General features: G+C 44.0%; 1 protein-coding gene across 1 annotated transcript in view; it reads left to right on the top strand.

Annotated features, from left to right (window-relative positions):
* The first annotated feature begins 4367 nt into the window (after positions 1-4367).
* LOC109485191 (somatostatin receptor type 2-like) overlaps positions 4368-9519 on the top strand; it is a 13501-nt gene continuing 8349 nt past the window's right edge. The window contains exon 1 of the mRNA XM_019788644.1: positions 4368-4461. The gene's annotated coding sequence lies outside the window, so the exon portion shown is untranslated. The remainder of the gene's footprint in view (positions 4462-9519) is intronic.

Consider the following 9519-nt stretch of genomic DNA (forward strand, 5'->3'; position numbering starts at 1 on the left):
GGATTTAGCAATTGCTTTTTGTGCCTGCAACGTAATATTGCCGGACAGGGAGGTTGTACCATGTGTATCATTCTTCCTTAGTGCAACAACCTCGTTCGCTGGTAGGTAGAAGTTTGTGGCTGGCGCTAGCGCCCCGAAGGAGCAGAGTTGATATTACCTTAATATTCTCTCTAGGCTACGCAGCATTCTGGTAATCTTTCCTTTCATTCGGCTGTTCCCTCCCAGAGTGAACAAATGTGTCGATGCCGTATCACCCTTCAGCGGCTACAGATAAGTCATGGGCAGATTCTTGACATTGCCTGACAATGGTGATATCGTGTCAGGACAAGATGGATTATTTTGATGGCGTTCTGCGGCCAAACGTCCGGTTACGTTTGCAAGCCGGACAATAGCATAGGACAAGCCTTACAATCCTTACAACTCCGCCAGGGGAATACGATTATAGTCCAGTGGCATAAATGGAAATATCAGACCATAGTTAGAAAATAGCCATAAGGCAAAACAAAACGTTTCTTGGGAGAGATTAGGGGTTTCTACACTAATACTTCCTACAAGATGTCATAACGTCAGGGAAATGTAAATATAGTCCAGGGACCTAGATGGAAAAATCAGACCAATTTATAGCTAAACATGTATAGCCAACAAGCAAAAAAATCGTTATTTGGCAGAAGTTCAGATGGCTCCAAATCTAATTTTGTTTAGCATACGTTAAATTACATGTGTGCAAAATTTGGTGCTTTTACTAGTTTTAGACACAGACTTGTACAATTTTTAACTAATAGTATATATACTGCTGGACTAGAGAAGAAAGTGTCTTGGAGCAACACCAAAATTTATGCGGCATTTATTTATCTATTTTTTTTACAAATCATTGTATACATATTGGTCCTTCCTAAAGCCCTCTAATCCATGCATTAGGTGGGAGATAAATCCTTATCGGCCTTCCTGACATTCGCTGCGCTACGATATCGATAATCGCCCGAGGGGTCAATCCGAAGGTGAGTGAAGTAAACATACGTCAACTTTGGGAAATATTTAAGGTCCAAGGCCTGCCCTGCTCAGGGTATGATATACGGGCAGATAACAAGGGAATGTCGTATCTGTCTCTCGTTCCTTGAAGTTCTGGGGATTTATAGGGCATTGAAAATGAAAGTTATTGTCAGTTTACAACGATGTCAAAAGTTCGAGGAAGAATTACACGACTGCTCGCTGTGGCATGCATAATATGCGACTAAACATCCAGTCTTGTGACAATCCGAGTTAGCCTCTCTCAATATTGAATGTTTATGAAATATTCAGACGTTATAGCGGTGTCTTCACACTTTCCAGGAGTTGCCGGAATGTATGAGTGAATTATTTATTGAATATGAAAGGTCAACATACGCAGACGCTCAGTGAAAGGGTTACGAAATGAGGCACAATCTGTGTAAAATTCCCTCCCGATGTGTATTTGCAATTCAAGCCACCCGCAAGTACGTTTTATTGCACCCTGTGAGACTGGAAGCGTTGAGAGAGGGTGATTACTAATGCATGAGGTATGTAATTAGCGCAGGCGCACTGTGTGGCGGACTGACGGAGAGGGATGTTCTTTACGACCTGCCATCACCGCGTCCGGCAGAGCGAGCCTGGGCCGGCCGGGGACAGACGTGCTACCGCCGGAACCTACAACAAGACAACCTAATTCGGCAATTTTTCTTTTTTTTTAAGTAGCGTGTCTCTCAAAATTCAATTTCATTTATAATTATTAGAGTGAAATCTCAAATCGTACTTGTGTATTCCGTTCGAGGTCTTCGATTTCACAGGATTATGCCGGTAAGCAAGTTTTGACCTTTTATTTTCTTTGCAGGAAAGCAACCGTAACATTGTAGTATTTCGACTATCAGAGTTAAGTTTGGAGAGAGAGAGAGGAGTATAGGCAAGGCCTTAAGGCGGAGATTAGGTAGCGTTGCACTTGACATTTAAGTCAGTCTTGATTTGCGTAGCCTCAGTTAGCTGGATTCCGAAAACCCTGGCTTCGCTTACGTCTCATGATCTTCCGCAAACGACGTCACATTGCTTTCTATCTTGCACCTGGATGAGTTTGGAAGGTCAAAAGCGAGCAACGAACGGTCGGAAAGACGTAGGTAACAGCACCTAATCCCTTAGTGGGCTTTCATGTGCTTCCGAAGGGCAGCAAACTCTATCATACATACCGGTCGACAAATTCCCATCCATCCGCAATGTTGTAGCGGCGCAGGCAGCCAGGCTTAAAGACCAGCACTATTTGATCAACGTATGTGGGGGCGCGCTTATGTGCTGCAGTCGGCACTAACTAGAGCTGTGTGATAAATAAGCCGACATTCGCCTCTACATGTCTGGGCATCGCTAAGGATGCAGCTGGAGAGGATATTGGGAGAGACGAAAATGGCCATAATTGAAGACTCCAAACTCGGCAGGCTCCAACTCTAAGGATGACAAAATCCCCAATCTGCAATCAACAAATCATCTCCTAATCCATGGCAAAGTCGTCCCTTCATTAATAAAGCTTTATCCAAATTAAAGCAGCAGCTATGTAACTTTCTTGAAAGCCCCTTAGTCCTTAAGATGTATCGGCTCAAGGAGTGGAATTTTCCTGTGTAACGTAATTTGAAAAGAAATTGTTGCTTGAGCACTGCAGGGTCACTTGCCAACTTGACATTGATGCTGTTACAGGCGCTACTTCTTCGCAATACGTCAAGAGTCATATTGTAAACTTTGCCAGCACACCGACATAACGCCGTTAGGAGGCTTTATATACAGCATGCGCAGGGTGTAAAATTGACTTTTAACAATGTCTAGAGCAAAGACGGACGACTTCAGTATCTGAACGACGGAGTAATTCTGCATCAAAGAAAAGTGATCCGATTCACTGATTGCTCAAGACGCACACGAAATGCAATATTCGAGCGGTGTAATGTTTCCCAAGTGCGTCCCCTGCCTTTGTATTTCGGCTCTGATGCGATTCTGGATAGTTCACTAGATATTGGGTCAAATAAAACGCTAGAGCAACTGTGGATATCAAACCGCCAACACGTCGTTGGACGCAGGCCGCAAATCGGCCATCACTCAGTAAGTGGCGATGAGGCGTGTCTTAATGGCGCCCACCTCGTCACAAAATCCAATAAAACTTAGAAATGAAGCGTTACCTTATTTAAGTTATTGAAGTCTCCTTTAGCAATCTCTAAAATGAAGTTTTATCGAAACCGTAAGGGCTGGGCATAGAGGGGGAAACATACTTATCTCACCGTGATGTGTTTGGTGTAGTGGTTAGCAGTCCCATGTCTGGACGCAGGTCAGGATTCTGACATTACCGCCGGTATTCAGAGATTGCAGTTCTTCGGTGGGGAGCTCAAGCCGCCAAGGTCCCGTATTAGAGGAGTGACACAGAACGAGATTTGAGCATTCTTGTACCTCTACATATTAGGAACCTAGATCAAAGCGTTGCACAAGCTTTTGTTTCAATGTGTGAGAAACGACTTGCTTCATATTATACTATTGATGCAGCAGATTTAAGTATTTCCTTAGAAGAAAAATATGAGAACGCAAACCTCAGAAACAGTCATACTTAACCTTTCTATTTTATGGCTCTCCGCAGAAGCCAGCTCAAGTTTGAAGAGGGTCTCTCCCACCACGGCCAGATGAGGTAAGTCAAAGTTTTGAACCTTTGAATCTTAAAATCGACCATAGCCAGGATAAAACGACGAGTTCTCACCGCATTGCTTCATCGTTAGATCAGGACGGTCGCGGTAAATGATCATGAAAACCGTCGAAACCATATCATGTAATGTGCTTTCCATTATGTTAATGACAGTTTACTTTACTTCGTCTTATCTCAATAGATATAAAACATGAAAGAGTCAGTTAAGTTTAGAAATCAAGTTCATTCGGGGGCCGTATGAAGAAGTATCCTTCCATACTATCATGCCTGTAGCTGGCAATAGGGAATACGTGGGGCTGCCAGAAACAGTTACTCAAGCAGCTGGATATGATTTTCGAAACGGTCAAATGCTTCAGATAACATTCACTACCTTTTGTAAGTGGCACTGGGGAGTTGTCAGAAAAGCAGGTTTATAAGCACGAACTATTGAATGACGTGGACTATGTGTAATCAGCACATCCCAGTCTGTAGACCCGGCCTACAGTAGACATGCGTGGGGAATCTGGGAACCATCGCTCCGAACACACAAGTCGTAACTTTCTTCAAAGCTTTTAGCAGACGCCGTTTTTGGTTAGCGTGACAAATGAAGCTATATCCCGGCTGGATGCAGCGCTCTATTTATAGAATCCGATGATAACATGCCAACATGATTTAAGGGCATGCGTCACCTTTATCAGAACCGTCATTGCAATGTCCTTGGGCCAACGGTTCTATCGTTCCGCACTTCCGCAGGCACTGCCGACCTGGGGCCAACATTGCTGCGACAGTTCTTCGCTGATTGTCTGGTGAGTTGGTGACTTTTTGTCCCAAACTAGTAGCCAAAGGGCTCCATTTCCAACATACCACGATCACCTGATGTAATGCCGCAAGTAACACACCGACATGTATTTACCGACAAATGTTAAGCATTCTACAACACCCGAATGAAATTTCTATATATTCCGCAAAACATCCGAAGGCAATTTGCCTTTCAGATGTTTAAGAAGGCAGAACATTTTCGGTAGGATGGTTTAGGCTTGGGGCATTACATGAAGCGGGTCGTTGAAATGGATGTACATCCCATCAGCTAGCTATAGAACCAGCGGTTTATAGCTGAAGTTAGATCAATACAGGGGGAAGTTTCATTCTTGAAGATTACCGCAAGCTAGAAACTACAGAAAGTCGAGGGCAGAGCATATCGACCACTTTGGACTGTTGTTGTTGTGTGAATTGAAATCCAGTGAATAAGTGTGAGAAATCTGCCGGCCATCTTTTAGAAATCATACTTGGTACGTGTTATTTTTGTATTTTTTTGAAATCAAAGCTTGTTTAGAACGTGGAACCTTTTTATGGGAAACACAGAAATACATCTTGAGTTTTTTCTGACATTCGTCGAAAATATTCCCGAGTTTTCAACCGCAAACGTCTGTCAGTATCCTCCTAAGAGCGGCCTAGCTAGCACCAGTCTGCAATGAGTGGCTGGAAGTTATGATAGGAGTTGGTTAAAACTACGGCTGCAAGAAACATTCAATTTCCCAGAATGATCCATTTTTTACATGATATCTGTGTATTCTGGAATGCCCGTTTGCTGCTTTGGTATTTGTCATTGATTGTATCTTGTCCTTGGTTGAGGCTATATTAGCAATGTGCTAGAGTTGGCCACCACTGTGTCTTGTACATTTGTACTTTTTATGTAGCCAAAAATTGCCAAATAGCATGCCAGAGGAGATAGCCGGCAATATGAGTACACTTTACAACTCACGCCTGGCAGCGGCTGTCACCACTGCCTTTTACCGGCGAGTACTCTCTCAGACAGTACATGAAAAGTACGCTTGATTAATGGGCAATTTTGTGAACACGGCTGTTATCATGTCATTGCACATTCCATCCGACTTGACAACGCAGAGTCGGACTCACTATAAGTAATATCCGGGTTGTCTACCTAAGTCGGCTTTAATAACATGTTAACCCACATGTAATTGCAATTTAATCCTGAATACTATCCACTCTGTCGGTGGTCCTCCACAACTTAGTATCAACGCAAATCGATACACTCAAAGAAATGAACCTAACTTACTTCGTTTAAGTTTGACAACAGAAATGATTAAGTCTATGTGTGGATTATATATTTCCTTTGCCGTCAAATTTATATTAATAATGATAATGCGTAATCACCAGAAGGCACTAGAAACGATATTTCCCCAGGGATAATAACTTAAGTTCTTCCTCTGTCCTTTTCGACATCTTAATGACATTAAGAGGACGTAATAAACGTTCATGATACAACTTGAAAGTAGACATGGAAACACACTTGTGGCGACCACAAAAGGCCGAAATTCACGAAGATCCGTCAAACAGTTCTTGAGTTATTTACTCTCAAATATTTCTTAAACAAACGCTTAAAACATTCGGGTGTTAAATTTGCTTCGTTCAGAAAGGTAGGGTGACCTAAATCTGGTCAGAATACTCCAGGATTTTAGCCGACCTTGGTCGGATGGTGTTCGGGGGAAGGCTCTGAATGTTTGACAGGTGACTCCAGTTGCGCATGCAGTCCATCGTATTCTGTATCGAAAACTAGCAAGCAAAGCAATCCTGTCCAACACCTCTCATGACCCGCCCTTCCTTTCATTCCTTCGTAAATTCTTTCATTATCTTCAAGTGACAAACACTAGACGGTGAAAAAAGCATGAAATGGATCGCCTTGCAGGAGATATCATTAGGTCGTACCTAATGGTCGGTACACTCTGTAATTTGTCCCTACAGAACACCTGCATCTCACTTCACCACGGGGTGTGAGGTAATGTGTTACAGAGTGCGGGCACACAATGTCGCTAAGGGCAACCTGTGAATGGTAAAACACATTATCACTCCGGGGGTCCGTCTGGAAACGCACCCGCTCCTGGCCATCCTCTCTACACATTCGTCATCACTATTACACCCTGTCACATCAACAGGGAGAACATGTTCATCATATATCAGTTTTATGCTCTTTCATAGAATAGAGCTTCACACGCTTATTATACTGAGGCGTCTTGAGCCTGGATTGTAAGACAAATTGTCTCTGCTTGGTTTATTAATGATTGATACACCGTGAAAAGACCAGTGTTTCTGTAGCCTCTACCAGGCTGAAAAGGGTAGAAATTGGCCAATCAGACAGATAGCATGCCAGGGGAGTCGGTCTGCTGAAGAAGTGCAGGTTGCCGCTACCGAGATGACGACCGCCGCCTCACCCGCGGATGGGATTCGCGGAACATTCATCTAGCTGAGCCCGGCTACTCAGGAGACTTATAGATAGCTCTTTACCAGCCGTGGTGTTAGTCTGTCTGTGGCGCTGGGAATATGCTCTCTGCCTAAATCCCGCCTGTTGTACTCAACATGTTATATCCACACACTGTGCCGTTAGTCAGGGTAATGCACATTCATGCTGAACGTTAGATTCCCCGTAAGCCCCTGCCACACATTCAGAACCTTCCCCCGACCAACAACCAACTAAGGCTGAAGTTCAGGAGCAGTCAAACTTCAATCAAATATAGGCCACGCTTTCCTTTCTATACGAATCGAATCAAAATTGAGTTAAATTTGAGTCAAATGGACTACCAACCACACCCTGACCACTGCAGACCTACTCCCAACCACAAGCCAATCACTCCCCAACCATAGCCCAACCTCACGCCCACTCCCGAATGTTTGAAGAATTTTGGCTGGCACAGCCGAACGGTAGACAACCTCGCCGAACACCAGCCAACCACAGCCGACCTTGCTCCCGACCTACTCGAGACCATACATGGTGGTAGGGAGGCCATACCTGTGTCTAACAGGGGCTTAGATCTCTTCAAGCTTAGCTTTCAACATACAACAACGTTCTAGAGTTGATGATATGATTTATTTAAGCATGGAATCCTTTTGTGTACGCGTTGTGTAAATATCTCACCTCCCACCAACCAAGTTTGAAAGCATTCTATTGTAGGAAGATATTTATCAGGACTGGTAAAGTAAAATTCAAATCCCACCATTGGATCTTTCAGCAAGGCACGATTCCCTTCTAAAAGCTCGGTATTAGAAGTGAAATATTCCTGATGGAAGATGCATTACCTTCTTATTGACGCTGACAGAAAGGCGGCCGGTCAAGCATACAGAGATAGAGCTACATGTATCTGACAGATCTAAAAATTGGACCGGGGCATTTTAAGCTATAGAGTAGTATTCGTCAAATTCACCGTTTGAACAAGAAACATGAGAACGACAGACTGGAACAAAAGGCAGGCGATTCAGCCATTAATAATTAACCGTTATACTCTACTGAATGTAAGATATTCTTGATATGCTTGTCTGCTCCTGCTCGCACAATGACGGCCCTCATACTGTGTTACATGTACTTCACCTCTCATGACATATACTTCTGAACATCGCGTTCCACTTGTGAGGATAACGCTCAGTAAAGCTGCGGGGTGTGTCTGTCACTAGCTGCCTGACATGGATGTACCTGATGTCTGCATACCGTACTGTGGCTCTGAGGACATGGTGGGCGCGTATTGTGTAAACATTACTGCTTCTAACGCCCACGCATAGGTCTATAATCTAGTGGCGTCATGAGACTCACATCGCCCATTCGTCTCTGAAACAACGGACTATAATCTAATGCGAACATGAGACTCACATCGCCAATTCGTTTCTGAAAGAACGGACACATGGCCCCCTCCACACTGAGCCAGTGTGTTTGAAGCCCAAATCCACCGATGCCGGATCTGTACCTGTATCTATATCGGTATAGCTGCGTAACACACCATATATACCACACCGAACGACTTGTGTGCAGGAGTTGATCACATCGAACGACTTATGATGCAGGAGACTGTGCTTGGTGGCTAATGCCCCAACTGTGCTTGGTGGCAACGAGTTCCACTCTACGATAGTTCTTGGCAAATTTTTGAACACCTCAGTTCTTGGTTGATAACTCTGATATTTGAAGGCATGGCTGTTTGTTGTTCTTTTCCGGGCTGGGATCAGATACTACGAAATTTATTGCGGCTACATCTGAACGCTACAAGTCATATTGAAACCAGTTCGATCCCAAACCTCCTCTGGGAGATAATTTCGAACCGGCTTCAGCGCATTGCAACCTCATTGAACGCGATGTTACTTCACCGGTTCAGTTTGCATCCTCACCGGGTCATGGATTACACTGTCATATTTGTTTATCTATATGCAGTACATATACAAAACGGTATGCGACGACATCTCCAAAAGTGGTGATGACCGAATAACGTGTCCGTTCTAGGACGAGGTCCACCGCATTCGGACGCTGGGAGGGAGGGCGGGGGGACCGAGCAAGAAGGACGTTAACCTCTGACATTGGTACGACGCGTCTTTTAATCAAACTACCAAGTACGTTGATGCAAGTTAAGACAGCCAAGCCGTCTTGCATTGGAGCACGGTTTCTAAAGGAAAGACTTATCACGAATACGCGCGGACCAGGTGTGACGTATGCAGCTCTCCTGGATCGCCGGTTTTAGCGTCGTAATGTGAAGACGGCCAGAGAGGATACAGTTGGATCAAGGAGGCTCAAACCGTCTTGGTCAGACATTGCCGGGTCTTGTCGTCTAAGAATTTTATACTGTACCGGATTCTGATGTTATTACGCCTGGATATTGCGTTTATCCAAGCGACAAATTATGAAATACTTTGTTCCCAGTGCAATGTCTCACAGTAATAGGAGAGTAAAGGCTGAATTGGGGTGAAAGATCTATTGGGGATGCTGCTTTTATAAACTTTTATTATTCAAGTCCCACAAGTCTTTATATTTTTGAGGAGAGAGAGAAAGAGACGACGTCTTCCAATCATTCACATTTTAATTACGTTTTATT

The sequence above is a fragment of the Branchiostoma belcheri genome, unplaced genomic scaffold (genome assembly GCF_001625305.1).
Source record: "Branchiostoma belcheri isolate BF01 breed outbred unplaced genomic scaffold, Haploidv18h27 scaffold11, whole genome shotgun sequence".
In the NCBI taxonomy this organism is placed as follows: Eukaryota; Metazoa; Chordata; class Leptocardii; order Amphioxiformes; family Branchiostomatidae; genus Branchiostoma; species Branchiostoma belcheri.